The sequence below is a fragment of the Polypterus senegalus genome, chromosome 10 (genome assembly GCF_016835505.1).
Source record: "Polypterus senegalus isolate Bchr_013 chromosome 10, ASM1683550v1, whole genome shotgun sequence".
In the NCBI taxonomy this organism is placed as follows: Eukaryota; Metazoa; Chordata; class Cladistia; order Polypteriformes; family Polypteridae; genus Polypterus; species Polypterus senegalus.
Window position 1 is genome coordinate 164,224,903 of NC_053163.1, and position 14,659 is coordinate 164,239,561.

The 14,659-nt window shown below is 45.7% G+C and overlaps 1 protein-coding gene across 2 annotated transcripts in view; it reads right to left on the reverse strand.

Moving 5' to 3' along the window:
• The window catches only part of agbl4 (AGBL carboxypeptidase 4), a 438,546-nt gene that overhangs the window by 338,337 nt on the left and 85,550 nt on the right, over positions 1 to 14,659 (reverse strand). The window lies entirely within an intron of this gene.

The window sequence follows — 14,659 nt, forward strand, 5'->3', positions numbered from 1 at the left end:
ACAGACTGGTTCGCTCAGAGAGCAGGGGGTTGAACCTGTGACTTCCCGGTTGCCAGATGACGAATGCACAGGCAGTTGGGGTTTACTGGGGTCTCAAATGGATTGAGATGGTTTCAAAATGGGCAGGCGACCATGTCCTTTATTTCATTTCATTGCTGTACAGTATAGTGCCTTTTAAAACTGACCTTTTAAACAATTAAAAAACAAAAAAAGGGTTTGTGATATTCAAATAACTCCATCTTGACAGTTTCATATCAGGCATTCTCACAAACCAGATCACAAAGCGTTCTAGAGGCCTCTTATTATATAGTGCCTTTTAAAGCTGGCCTTTTCCAAATAAAATGCCATTCAAATCACGGTGTTGTTAAACATCCAGTCAACCAGTCCTTTATTTCATATAGCGCCTTTCATACAGCACATCCTGTTAAAACATCTCATGCAGCACCTTTGACAGTCTGAGCAAGAAACGGAAAGCAAAAGACGCAGTTATACTGTGTTTGGTGACATTCTCGTGTCATATGAAGCACCTGACCACACTACACTCTCGTTATATAGTGCCTTTCAAAAGTGGTCTTTTCAGAAAATGGTCTATGATCTTCAAAGTATCCCATCTTTATAGTTGATAGCCCCCTTAATATCGATCCCAACATATTTTAGAAGGCATCTGACCCCATAGGCCTCTTTATTTTATAGAGCCCTTTAAAAGTGGTCTTTTCCAAAATAAATGTATATGATATTCAGTTTGTTCCATATTTATTGTTTCTAGCCCCTTTCATATCAAATCTTATCGGAACGCACCCCATCAATCCATTATTTATATAGCGCCTTTCCTACTGCGCATCCTCATAAAATCCTTCATAAAGTGTTCATCACACAGCAGAAGTCAAGCCATGAAACTGAGAACCTTCAGTCACCGTCACCTAAATGTCACCGTTTCTAAGGAAAGACTACCTTACTCATATAGCGCCTTTCACAGCCGGAGCTATGCAAAGCTATGGTGTGCGGGTCTGTAACTTGTATGGCAAAATTCTCACAGTTTATTTTGTCAAGCATTTCAAAATACACTAAACACGGGTTATATAGTGCCTTTCAAAGCTGGCCTTTGTGGCATCATTTCTAATCCAGGTGGATGTACTGTAGTACCCCCTAGTGGTCACACCTTGTATCTGCCTGTAACCCTGAGAAGGGTGAGAACTGGACGGGTGACGTGACTCCAGTTTTTGGGGCTGCCTTGGCACACAGTGCGCCCCCCTACCGGGCAGCAGACATACACTGCACGCCGGCAGCTTATTTTTCATGGCGGTCGCTCTGACACACCACACTCCTACACGCCTCTTTGTTTCCTTCCAGGAGAAGAGCAAAGACAAAGAGAAAGGACAAAAGCAAAAGACGAGAACGGCGTGGAGATTCCTCCAGTCCATCCGATGGACACAAAAAGGCCGTAAACGGCATCTGCCTTGATGTACGGCCTAAGAGGAGCGCTTCTGCGGCAGGTTTCCTCAGCCGTGCCACAATAAATTATCTTAATAGCAGCACTCCTCGGATCAATAAGAAAAAAATGACTAGCCAGAAGGCTGGAGAGCGAGAGCGAGCGCAACCCGCACACGGCATCCTTTGTGCTATTAAAAGGGCAAAGAGTTCGTGCAGAAGGGACCCGAGGCGGAAAATGGCTCTCGACCTGTAAGAGGGGGAAAAGAAGGCCAGCCCAGTGCCAGAAGTGCTATTTTATATAGCGCCTTCCTGCGGAATTACGAAACAACAACAAGTAAGGAGCATGGCAGGGTTAAAGATCCAAACAGGGCTCCTTACCCTAAACGCGAGAGCAGCTCCTTGAGAAGCACTTAGCAGATAGGTGAGCGAGTGGCCAAAATGGGGTCAAAGGACACTAGAGGGGTCCTACCATTTGGGTTAGCATAGGGAGAGTGGCTCTGGACAACGCAAGGCTGCCATTACAAATCCCAGTACTGAGAGAGTCACTTAACCCGCCTGTAAATACTGCACACGTGTCATCAGTTAACAAGTCTGGTTATGAAAAGGCGCTATACACAAGAAAATGCGTTTGTTTTAGTTGTCAGAAGCCAAAAGGTCCCACCCTCTCTTAAGCAGCGAGTAACAGTTCAGATGAGGAAACAACACACACTTTTCGCCCCCTAAAGGTTAGGTCAGGAATAACAAACATTCAAGTCCCGGAAAAGAAGAAAAGCCTTTCTAAGCTGGAGTGGCAGCAGGCTGGGAGGGGCTAGATATGTTAATCAGGTCCTTACTGTCGGATGTACAGATCCAGTGAAATTCTTCCTTACTCTGCACATGTGACTACAAGACTCTTATTAATATATCCAGCATCCAGCCACGCCCACACAAGCAAATCGCTTTGCCCAGCCAGCTGCCACTCGGGCATCTCACCCCGCCCAGTTGGCTGCCACTCAGAGGGTCCTTAATGTCCCATGTGCAGAGTCGGGAGAAATTCTTAATTGAAAGTGCTAATAAAAATGCAACGTGATTAGTGTGTAGAACTCCCTCATCTCAAAATGTCTCTCTTCTTAATATTAGCATATTAGTCCTAAAAGCACACAACATAAATAACAGGGAAATAAATCATCAGGACAGGAGAAAATGGGCAGGTTTGCAGCATATGCTTGAGTGGCAGCAGGCTGGGCATTGGGCTAAAAATGTCAATAGGGGGTTAATTATCAAATGTACAGAGTCCACTGAAATTCCTCCTTGGTTTGCACATGTGGCTGTAAGACCCCTGTTGACATATACAGCCCCACCCATCAAGCCCTGGGCTTTGCCCAGTCAGCTGTCACTCTGGCATCTCACCCCACCCAGTTGGGTGCCCATGCACACTGAAAGTCTTCCTTGAATTTGTTGACTGACCTGCAACTCAGGCTGGGTGGGGCTAGATGTTTGAGTGGCGAGACGACGGAGGGGCAGCTAGCTGGGCGGGGCGAGATATGTTAATAGGGTCTCTGTTGTCCTATGTACAGAGTCCAGTGAAATTCTAATGAACATGCAACTCAGACCTGGCGGAGCTCGATGTCTGAGTGGCAGTTCTTGGGGGCGGTGGGACTAGTTAGGTCACTAATGTCCTGACTGTCCCATGCGCAGCGTGCAGTGAAATTCTTCCTTACATGTGCAAGCCAACAGCGATGACAACTGTGAAAATGCATAGGGACATTGGAGAAGGGGTGGGGTGGGGGCCGGTAATCCTCTATTGTGCTGTTCTTGCCCCTTGGGGGGGCGCCAAACACCTCAAGACAAGGAGCCTTTGATTTTTAGGATCTTCTAGTCTGCCATTAACTGCTCCATCATCTTCTCACACCCACAAAATCATTGGCATGATTCTAGAGAAGTGACCCAACTAATGAGGCTGCCCATGAAACTAATCAAGTGCCAGTCTCCCGCTGTGGTGGGACTCACCAACTATGTCACACAGCACAAAGGACACCGATGTGGACGAGACCCTAGAAACGCACCATAATTTGCAATCGTTTATTTTAATGCAGCGCTTCCCCACAGTCTGCACAGGTCTGTCCGTCATCCTTCCACTCTTCAAACCCGACACCTCGCCCAGTTAAGGGACAGGAGGGACAGATTGAAAGGAACACAAACGAGGTGGTCTGCCTCAGCTGAGGACACCGCAATCTGGAGAAGAAAATCTGTGCCCGGCAGGATGAAAGGTCGCTGAATTTATCACTCACCGAATGGCATCTCGGCCTTGAGCTGCCTGATTAAGTGGGCTGCTTTCACACGCAGGCTTGTGTCATTTCATCAGCAACTCGGCGGCGTCCAGGCCCCCAATAGAATAATGGACGGCCCCTTTGACTCGCCGAATAAATCAACTTCTCAATATGGCAGGTGCTTCCTCTACTTTATTACAAAGCTCAGCCCGACTTGGTTAGGAAGTCACAGAGAGGGTGAGGAGGGTGGCATCCAACACTGGCATGTGTCAGTAAGACCAAGGGGTGGTACAAGTACCAGGAGAGGGTAGGAATGAGGTACCATGTCCAAATGGCACAAGGTGGATGAAAGTAACCAGAGGGCAACCCATACCTGGAGAAAAAGGCAAACCAAATTGAGGCAAGGAAGAAAGATGGCATCACATGATTGTAGTGGGCAGGGCAGGCCAACTGGAGCACCAACATGTGGACAATAAAACAATCCATAAGAAGCCTGGTACCTTGTTCTGCCCGTTCATGGCAGCAAGAAAACTCTGCCATGGAGGAACACGAAGGTGAAAAGAGGGCAGTGTAAGGACTGGCACCTGGTATTGCCAAGTCCTACCAATGTGGACCACCAGTACCTGGAGGAGAACACTGGGGGCAGAGGAGAGGCTGGCATCACAGTATTAAAGATGAAAGAGAAGGCGGATTCCTACCTGTAAGGAGAGAGTGATGAGGCTGGTATCACATCTTACGTCTTCTTCCAGACACCACCTGTCTCATTTTAAAGTTTTAGGTGGTCTTACTATGAGACTCAGCAACTTAGTGGGCTCTGCTCACACCCAAAACCTACCAGGGTGCAATAGCAAAGCAACTAGAGGAAAAACTGATCTCGGCATAATGATGAATTAGACTTGGCATGGGTCTCAACCTTGGTAGCAGTCACAGTAGTGCATGCCAGCCATGCAGTGGCAGAGGAAGTGGTCACTCAGGCCCAGATATGGCGACCTACTAGCTGATGTTGGCGCCTCTGGTTGCTGGAGATTTCCATCACCTAACTGACATCTCAACACTGGGGGCCATCTATCCACAGAAAGGCAAGACAAACAGCGGACTGGGATGACGCTGACCGAAGGGTCTCCCCCTCAGCATGAAAATCCCATCATGTCTTTGTAATATCAACAAAGTGTTGATGGCCTGCGATGGACCGAGCGATGGACTAAATGATACGTGGAAATCAGCTCGGGGTTGCGTCCTAAGATTTTTCGTCCTGCATTCAGCGTGTCCACAACTGTTCTGGCTAATGAGGCTTTGCATACCATCTGGAAATCGAAAGCGTCCTCCACTAATGAGCTAGCCGCTCAGCTCCCTGCAAGTGCGGAATCAGCAGAATAAAAAAAAAAAAACAAAAAAGGAGACAATAAAGAGAGGGGCAGTAAGACTGGAATTCTTCACTGTCCGCCAACGGCCTCCATCACCAGCACCAAGTGAGATGGCACCTAGCTGGAGCAGGCAGCTGGCATCACAGCACTACGCCTTGTTTACATCACGGGCATCCGCAACGCCGGCCTTTGGTCTACCCGAGGTGTTTCATTTGTTAAGGTGGTGTGCTGGAAGTGGACGGCAAGCCCTGTGCCATGGAGGGCTAAGTGAGTACTTTGTCCCCCAAATGTAGACATACTTATTATTTAACCATACAATTTAGATCAATTTATTAAGTTTCATGCTGCCATTTGTTTTGTGTATCACTCTGTTTATGGGGGCACAACAGACCCCTGTGTAACAGTCCTGTGTAAAAACCAACATCCTCAGTTCCTCAGGGGAGTGTTGTCCTTCTCCTCTCCCTGGCTGCGGTCAGGCTTCCTCTTTAATCCCAGACCCGGGAGTACGTCCAGTATACAATGGCACACCCCGAAGGAAGCATTTCTGGGTCAATCGGAAGTCCTTGTGTATGCCCTCAGCTCCCCCTGGCAGCTCCAACGGAAATACAATATCCAGCATGCCCTGCGGGGGTCCAAGTGGGGAACCAAAGCCAGGGAGATCGCCCTCTAATGTTTGGGGAAGAAACTGCTCTGCACAGAATCTCCTTCCTGATCCTTTCATGTTATGGGCATCCCTGCCAGGTAAGGAACCAAGTTCTGTTCTGTCCGGGACGCCGATTCCCACGTGGTCTGATCTGGGCTGGTCCTCTGCTCTTCTGTCACTTACCCATGTTTTAGTTTTATTCTTTCCTTGCTTCAAACTCATTTCATTTAATTATTTTTGTTCCATTTGTATATCGTGATGATCGTTGCTGTTATGATGTCTGAATGCATTTGTTTAACCTAAGCCAGCTGCACGAGGAGAAATTCATCAAAGAAAGGTCACTGGTGAACCCAGCAAATTCACTGAGAAGAACATGCTGCTGAATTTCATAGATCAATAATATTCAGGACCATGAAAGATGGAAAAGATGGACACTTCAGGTACATAACACACTTGTGAGGCCTCATCTGGAGTACCGTCGGCAGAACACAGAGATGGCACCACTAAAGAAGACTAAAGTCCAGAGCAGTGGAACTCTGCTGATCCTGAACCAAGGAGAAAACTACTCATTGAGATGAAGATTCCACAGAGTGTAGCTGCAGCCCTCAGTCATGTAACACCCCGACGTCACAAGATGCCCATCACATGCCCGGTTACACCATGGTTAAGAAGATTAAGGTCGTGTGAGGGTTATCTGACTCAAAGGGCGTGTCATGAATGACACTGTGGACATCGAGTAACCCACATCTAAATATGGAGGGCAAAGATTTAAAGCAAATGAACACGAGGAGGAAAATAAATGGATGTTATTAAACTGATGACAGGAGCCCTGATGGTGCTTTAGAAGGAGATCTTCAACAAGAACACAGGGACACAGACGGAAACGCCTTCAAGGAAGACTCCATCCAAAAACGATATTTTTTCACATGTTACTTACACCTCATGTAGTTGTAGTGTTTGCTGAGAAAAAAACGTTCATCTCACATTTTCATTCTGAGCAGATAAAGCTTCTGATCAAATAGGCGTCTATGGAGACAAATGGCGGACAACAGCGAGTAACGTCAAAACCTTCCATAACAACACCTCGCATTACCTGAGTTGCACAATCAACATGTCAGGTCATCCAGTCCCAAACTCATGCACTTTTACTAAAATACTGTTAAATAAACTTTCCCTTTCCCACCACAACTCCACGCCATCAGTGACCAAGAGAAGTTGGGTGGAGAGTTGAACTTTAGGGACATTCAAAACACAATCAAATTACGCAAATGAGATTGGCGAGCTTTTCAGGCTGAATGGCCTGTTCTCGTCAAGATTAAGTGAATGTTTGCAAACGACGAGAGCAGCTGTTTGTATTCCCACTTGCACCTCAATGCCAAATGGAGTTGGTGTGAACCGGAAGGATCAGCGCTCACATTGTTACGTTCCATTCAGGTTAACCAGTTTAGAGTGGCTTTGTTTTACTGGGTGCTTAAACAGATTTGTGCTTCCCGTCATTAACAACTTCTCAAGTTATAATAGCATTTTCATGGTCACCAAGAGCACGGGACATCTTCAAAGCAATACCACCTCGAGTCGAGTCCTCTTTCTCATCCGAAGTTCAGAGGGATGACAGTTGGAAGAGACAAGTGCCCCTTCTGGGAGTCCACCACAAATTCAAGACAGTAACCCAAAGTGGGCATTCAACTTGGAGGGACCCACGACTGACTGTGACGCCACTCCTATACGGAAGCTCCGTTTCCCTTGTGGCACCCTTGTTGTGCCTTTTCTTTTCTTTATTTTTGTCATCAGTAAATAGGCTTTTGCCATGGTGGCACCCCCAAGTCTTCTTGCTGCCCAGTTTTCCTTATTCTTACTCTGTGAACCTGTTGCATCGAACTGGGTGTGCAGTGTGAATTGAACCACGCTGGGTTGACACGTCATGTTTGTGTGATGAGGTTAAGCCATCTTTTATGGCGCAAGTCAAGTTAGTGAGCGCAACAAAAAAAAAAACACAGGCCAGAACTGAGGGGGCAGGGCAGTTCAGTTGATGGGCGTCGACCCCGTTCTGGCCCCTCCCCTTGGAGTGACAATTGTTAGGATGCCCCTCGCCGGAGCCCAGGTGACGGCTTGGAGCTTTTCGCTGGCACAGCTCTGCTGCATATCTCTGGGTTGCTTACCTCAGTTCTGAAGTGCTAAGAGATGGCGAGATCGTTTTTGGTTTTCTGTGATGTGCGTTAATTTGGTGGCTTTCGAGCTCACAAACAATACATTTGTACTCGGTGTGTGATGCACAGATGGGCTTTACATTTGCCTTTCTGATTCGGTTAGAGGGAAGTCTCTGCGACATCAAGGAACAGCTGCCTCTTCAGGCGTTCCCACCCACGCTTAGCAGCTGGTCCACCAAGCACGCGGATCCAAGCCTCTCTGTGCCACTCTTTTGCGCTTGGCTCTTCTCAGTGTGGATGAATGTGCTGCAAAATGCCAGGGCCAACCAGTTTGTAAAACATCACCTTCACCTGAGACAGAAGAGTTCAGGGGTGTGGAAGACAGAAGTGTGGTCTGCCAGGCTCTTAAAACTCTTCTGTGAGGCTTAAGATCAAAGCAACCTAACCCTAAACTCAACGGGCAAGCTTGGCATTGGAAGGAAATGTGCAGGAAGACAGCAGTCATTCATTTTTGAATTAAGAATCTGAAGATGGACACGAATGAGAAACTAAAGTAATAAAAAGAAACAAACAAATAGCAAAGGGGGACCACAAGGCCAGTAATTCTTAGATGAATCCTAAGCCAAAACAAAACATAAATTGCAGTCAGGAACAAAGTACGCTGAAACCAGGAATCTTAAAAGAATGGTAAAGCTGAGGTCACATCAATCAACTTCAAGCCGTTGGGCACGTCAGACTTGTCGACTGCTGTTGCCGATCTCGTCGCTGGACCACACGTGCTGCCTGACGGAGCCAGTGCTCTACCAAGGGTTAACAGGTGTGGCGAGTTCAGCCGCAGTCTCAGCCTTTTTCTTTTTTTTCTATTCTGCCATATTGCATAAAATGCGAGACATCAGACAGATGATCTTCTCTACTCTCTGTGAGGTGTAAAACATCCGCCTTTCTTATTTCTCGTTGCTGCATTATAAACGCTGCCCATCCGGATGAGCACTCATTGGTCTTCATCTCTCATGGACACAAAGCCACCCCATCCACTAAGATTAGAGACACGTTTGGGTGCATGACCCACTACTCGTCTTTCAGGAAGATGGAAATTTACCATCCACATAGTCAATGCAGATGAAATGACTAAGTACCACAGTGATGACTCCATCAAGTTTTGGAGATCAATTTGTTCAGACAATATGTCAGAGTACAGTAAGCAGATGCAGAGGTTTGATGGTCTTTTGGGATTCTGCCAGCTGTCTAATGGAGGATCAGTGGCAGCGGCAGCTAAACTGAACAAGCAGCTAACTGACGTTGTCATCAGCTGGGCTGGAGGATTGCACCAAGCCAAGAATTCAGAAGCTTCTGGAGTTTGTTATGTCAAAAGATACTGAAATCCTTGAATTGTTAAAGCAGCACAAGAGGGTTGTGGATACTGACACTGAAATCCACCATGGAGATGTTGTGGAAAAAGCAGGAAACACAGTGTCATGACAGTGTCACTCATTTCATAAAAATGGAGAATACTCGACAGGAACTGTCAGACATACTGGCCCAGGCAACGGCAAGTACTGTGCTGTGAATAATCCAGTGAGAGGCGGCACAGACGATCAGGCTTATGAAGCCATGATTAAGCTGTACTGGCAATCGGGGCAAGGTGCGCGCTCCACATGTAATCGATGGCTAAACAGGACTCACCTGAGGCAGACTAGCCCCAAACTCAAGCTTAAGATCTACACAGGCCCCAAAAACAGGACAAAGCCTTTTAAAGTTCAATATGTTAAATGTTCAGTGAGAGAAGACAGATCCAATCAGACTTATGAAGGTATGTTTAAGCTGTACTCACTAACAGGGGCAGCAGCAATTGTTTTTAATATTAGAATCGGAGGATAGGGTGAAGTTGGGAAAGCAGGCAAACGTTACTATGATCCTGTAACACACACACACACACACAAATTAAACAAAACTAAACAAAACTGGCGAGGCTTGCCTGCTCCACATGTAAGCCATGGCTAAATAGGCCTGACCCCAGGCAGACTAACCCCAAACTCAAAATGCAAGCTTATGGCCTGCATAGGCCCAAACATTAAGGGAAAGGCTTTTAAAGTACAAAAGCAGAGAAGGGAAAAAACATAACAGAACTCTAGTCAAAGGACACAATGAAGATCCCTTAATATTTTAAATGTTTATTAAATAAAACTAAAAAGGATTGCCAAAAAACAAGGCAGGAGCAAAAATAATTAGAAACCTGAAAACGGACAATTCCAAAGATCCCAAAACCAGAAAGAGCAGCTTAAATCACAAGCAGGAGGTCAAACCCAGAACTCCTTCAAAGAAACGACACACAAACCAAATACAGCAGTAAAAGCAATGCGGGAGCAGCTTTGAATATCAGTGGGCATGGCCTTACCCAGCTGCAGTACCAATTGGTGCAGAAATGAGACATTCATCTCCAGGTATTATTGTGTAAAAAGAGAAGAGACCACCAGGAGATGCACACGTTTGGCATTAATGTACAGAAAACACACTGGTCTGTTTGTTCAGCTCTCTTCTGCTTGTCGATTTTTTAGATTCTTTCTTGTTCTGAACTTTGCTTTTGTCTTTTTGATTTTGATTAGAGATTTCGACTGGTCTACCTATTGGAAAGGCGTGCATATCAAATTATTATTGGGCTTACATGAAGTCTCCAAGCTTTAAAGGAATACTGTTGTTTGTTTTTGATGTTGAAACCTTTAACCCCTCTGCTGGGCCAGTGCAGGCCATAAAGCCTGCTTCTTCTTGTTGTGGCCAAGCGGATCTGGGCAGGTAAGGCCTACATTTTTGTTCAGCCTAGTATGGAGTGCTGGTCTACCACCGTAAGATGGCATATCATAACAAATACAGCAAGGGTAATGTTAAGAGAGAAAAACTGTGCAGGTATGGCAACTGTGAAGATAACCGAGCACATTTCTGATGGTATGACAAGAGAGGAGAATCGCAGAAGAGCAACAGTAAAGGTAATAATGAAATGTTTCCAGTCTGGTAAAGGTAATGATAGTGAAGAACCTTTATATACTGTACATAAGAAAATGGTAAGGTAATGGCAAAGACAATGGAGAAAGGTCTATCAGAACTGCAACACTGACAGAGACAATGATGTCAGCTGAGGATGATGAAAAGCGCTCAACAAACATCACCCCAATAAGGTAAGGGATGAAAATTGTGAGAATAAGGGAGATAATTTCTGCGGTCTTTGGGTATGACGTTAACCTGCAGAAGTCCTTGCATGTCAGCCCTCCAACCTGCAGGGAAAAACATGGAGGTTGGTGGCAGAATTGGCACTCCAGCTACCATAAAAAAACAAACCTCCCAGTGTTCCACTCCATCTGAACTCGTGTGGTGCTGAGGTATCACCCGTTGAATGGCTGCACTCGGGTCCTAATCTGGATCCTGAGTTGGTTTGTCGTGTGGTGGGTGCGGCAATGCACTGTATCAGTGCCCGCTCCTAACCTCCTCTATGGTACAAAGTGAAAATCACGGAAGGGGTGACAGTAACGTAAATAGTGAAAATTAGCTGGGAAAAGCAATGATACTATTCTCAGTGATGGAGAACCTTTATGTAGTGTAGGTGCCAAAACGAGTAAGGTACTCGTAGCAAAGATAATGGAGAACATTAACAGAGACAAATGATGTAAGCAGGGTAAGACTACATGTTATGGACGAAAATCAGCCTAATATGGTAATGGTAAGAGACGAAAATGGTGCAGGTATGGCAACCACTAAGATAATGGGGAAAATCTCTGCTGGTACGATAAGAGAGGAGAACAACAGAAGAATCACCGTCTGGTAAAGGTAATGGCAGCGGTACTGGAGAACCTTTATGTACTACAGGTGTAAAAAATGGTAAGGTAATGGCTAAGATAAAGGAGAAAGTTCCAATGGCATGGGAAGATTAACTGAGAGAAACGATATAAGCAGGGTAAAAATTATGGACGAAAATCAGTCCAGTATGGTAACAGTAATGGTAAAAGGCGAAAATGGTGCAGGTACAGCAACCATAAAGGTAGTGGAGGACATATCCATTGATATAACACAGTGCAATCATAGAAAAAGGGTAATAGGAAAGGTCATACCAGTCTGGTAAAGGTAATGGCTGTGGGACTGATACTGGAGAACCATTATTTAATTGCAAAAAAGAGTGAAGTACCAGCAAAGAAAGACAATGGAGGACGTTGTGTCTGTATGGTAACAGTAACACAGACAATGACGTATGCAGGATAAGACAAAGCGTTATGGATGAAAATCAGTCCAATATGGTAACTGCAATGGTAAGAGAGGGAAGTGCTGCAGGTCTGGCAACTGTGAAGATAATGGGGAAAATCTCTGCTGGTTTGATAAGAGAGGAGAATGACAGAAAAATCACCGTCCTGTAAAGGTAATGGCAGTGGTACCGGTATCGGGAGAACCTTTACATACTACAGCTACAGAAAACGGGAAGGTAATGGCTAAGGTAAGGGAGAAAGTTCTAACATAACAGAGACTAATGACGTAAGCAGGTTAAGACTCAAACGTAATGACAAGAGACAAAAATGGTGCAGGTACAGCAACTGTAAAGATACCGGGAGACATTTTCACACAAAATCACAGAAGGAGGATAATAGGAAAGGTAACGGGGAAAATTCAACCCACAACGGTAAAAGTGAGAGATGAAACCGTATCCTACGCTCAGAATGAAAAATCTGAAAAAGCCCGTGATCTCACCAAATCCTCGAGGGAATGGAATGACCTACGCAATGCACAGGCACTCTTAGTGACCAGCTGGCCTCAACACATTTTTCTCCTTTTCAGAGTGTGCTGGGAAGTTCTCATCCCAGACGATGAGATCAATCTTTCTTAAGATGGGAGACTGATAAATCTGAATCAGTGTAATGGCCGTGATGATACAGCATGAATCATCTGTGCTCTCTGCTACAGCACTTACTCATTAAAAGGCCGGCCTAATGGGTTAGGATCGCACGGAACGGCCGCCTCTCAATTTTCACGGCTGCTCGCTGCCTCAAGGTTACAATGCTGATGTGCGGCCTCTCCCCAAATTCACAAGTGCATTTCAAAAACTGAAATTCAAAGATGGGTCTCCAGTGACTGGTAGCGTTTCCAAATTGTTATAAACTCCATCACCCTATTATATACAGAAAAAAAAGGGAAAAAAAAATGGCAAATATGGCACTTTTACTTTAACATGGCCTTTTTATAACTTCACTTTAACTTAATCCTGATACTCTGTATGTTCAATTCTTCATAATAACTATTCATGGTGGCTCTAAAATCCGTACTGACCCCTACTCTCTCTTCTGTTTCTTTTTCCGGTTTCTTTGTGGTGGCGGCCTGCGCCACCACCACCTACTCAAAGCATCATGATGCACCAACATTGATGGACTGAAAGCCAGAAGTCTACGTGACCATCATCATCAGGTCCTTCGATGAAAACCCTAAATACAAAGAGGACTGTTTGATTTATGTTAGGTAGATTGCCCAGAGGGGACTGGGCGGTCTCTTGGTCTGGAACCCCTACAGATTTTATTTTTTACTCCAGCCTTTGGAGTTTTTTTTTGTTTTTTCTGTCCACCCTGGCCAACGGACCTTACTCTTATTTTATGTTAATTAATGTTGACTTATGTTTATCTTTTATTGTGTCTTCTATTTCTCTATTCATTTTGTAAAGCACTTTGAGCTACATTTTTTTGTATGAATATGTGCTATATAAATAAATGTTGATTGATTGATTGATTGATTGACTTTTGGGAATGGGCACAGTGGTCTGCCTGTCGCACACCTCAGTGAGCATGACAAGCCTACGAAAAACCAAAGGGCTGGAACAAGAAAGAGCAACACGCCGATTAATCAGGTACTGATCATCACTGGGTCTTAATCTGCCAATTTTACCTTAAAGATGTGCCGGCTACTCAACTGTCATCACCCTACTAAAGACAAACAAGGAAGGAAATGTCCGTGTTGTGGGAATAGCATGGCAACTGATGGGATTAGCTGGGTGCAATATGGATGGATAAGGAAAGGCGGTCATTTCTGAACTGGACCAGGGCACACGAGCGGCCGGGTTTATTCAGAGTTGTGAAAGAGGAAATGCGACCACTTCTGCCGGTGTAAAGATTAAAGAAAAAAGTGTCTGCCTCCTTTCAATAAGTCCCTCCGTAAATGAGACGGGGTCTGGCCGAGCCAACCTCATGTCCCCACTAGCACACGCACGCACCCCCAGTAAACAGCAGGCTTCTTACACTGGTGCAAATGAACAGAAGGGGAGCAGCATGGAGGAATGCGCAAACCACCTCCTCCAAGAGACAGGGCTTTCCAAGTCAAGTGCAGGCTGCCAAAACCGCCGACTGAAAGCAAGCACCACGTCAGAGGACCGAGCACATCACTCGGAGATAAAAGCGGATTCCCGGAATCTGCTGGAACATCTTCATGGCAATGCTGGGTAATCCAATACTCTAATGTAATGAGCCATCAGCGCTAAAGGTCTATTAATAGAGGGGGCCGACTGATCAAGTGACAGGGACTGCAGCTCTTTAGATACACGACAGACAGACAGACAGACGTGAAAGGCACTATAGAGACAGACAGACAGGAACCGCAATGAGCAAGGAGGCCGTAAGCCCAACACGCAGTACGCTGCCCCAGTTGTGCATACACATTCCTCCCGGTCACCTTTACCCCTTGCTGGTTTTGTAACTTCAGCTCATGCATGCGGCGCAAGGTCTTCAAGTGATCTGCATCTCCAACGAGCCCCTCGATATCGCAGGCCGTTTCATATTCTGCATCAGGACGCCCAACGAGTCACCTGAC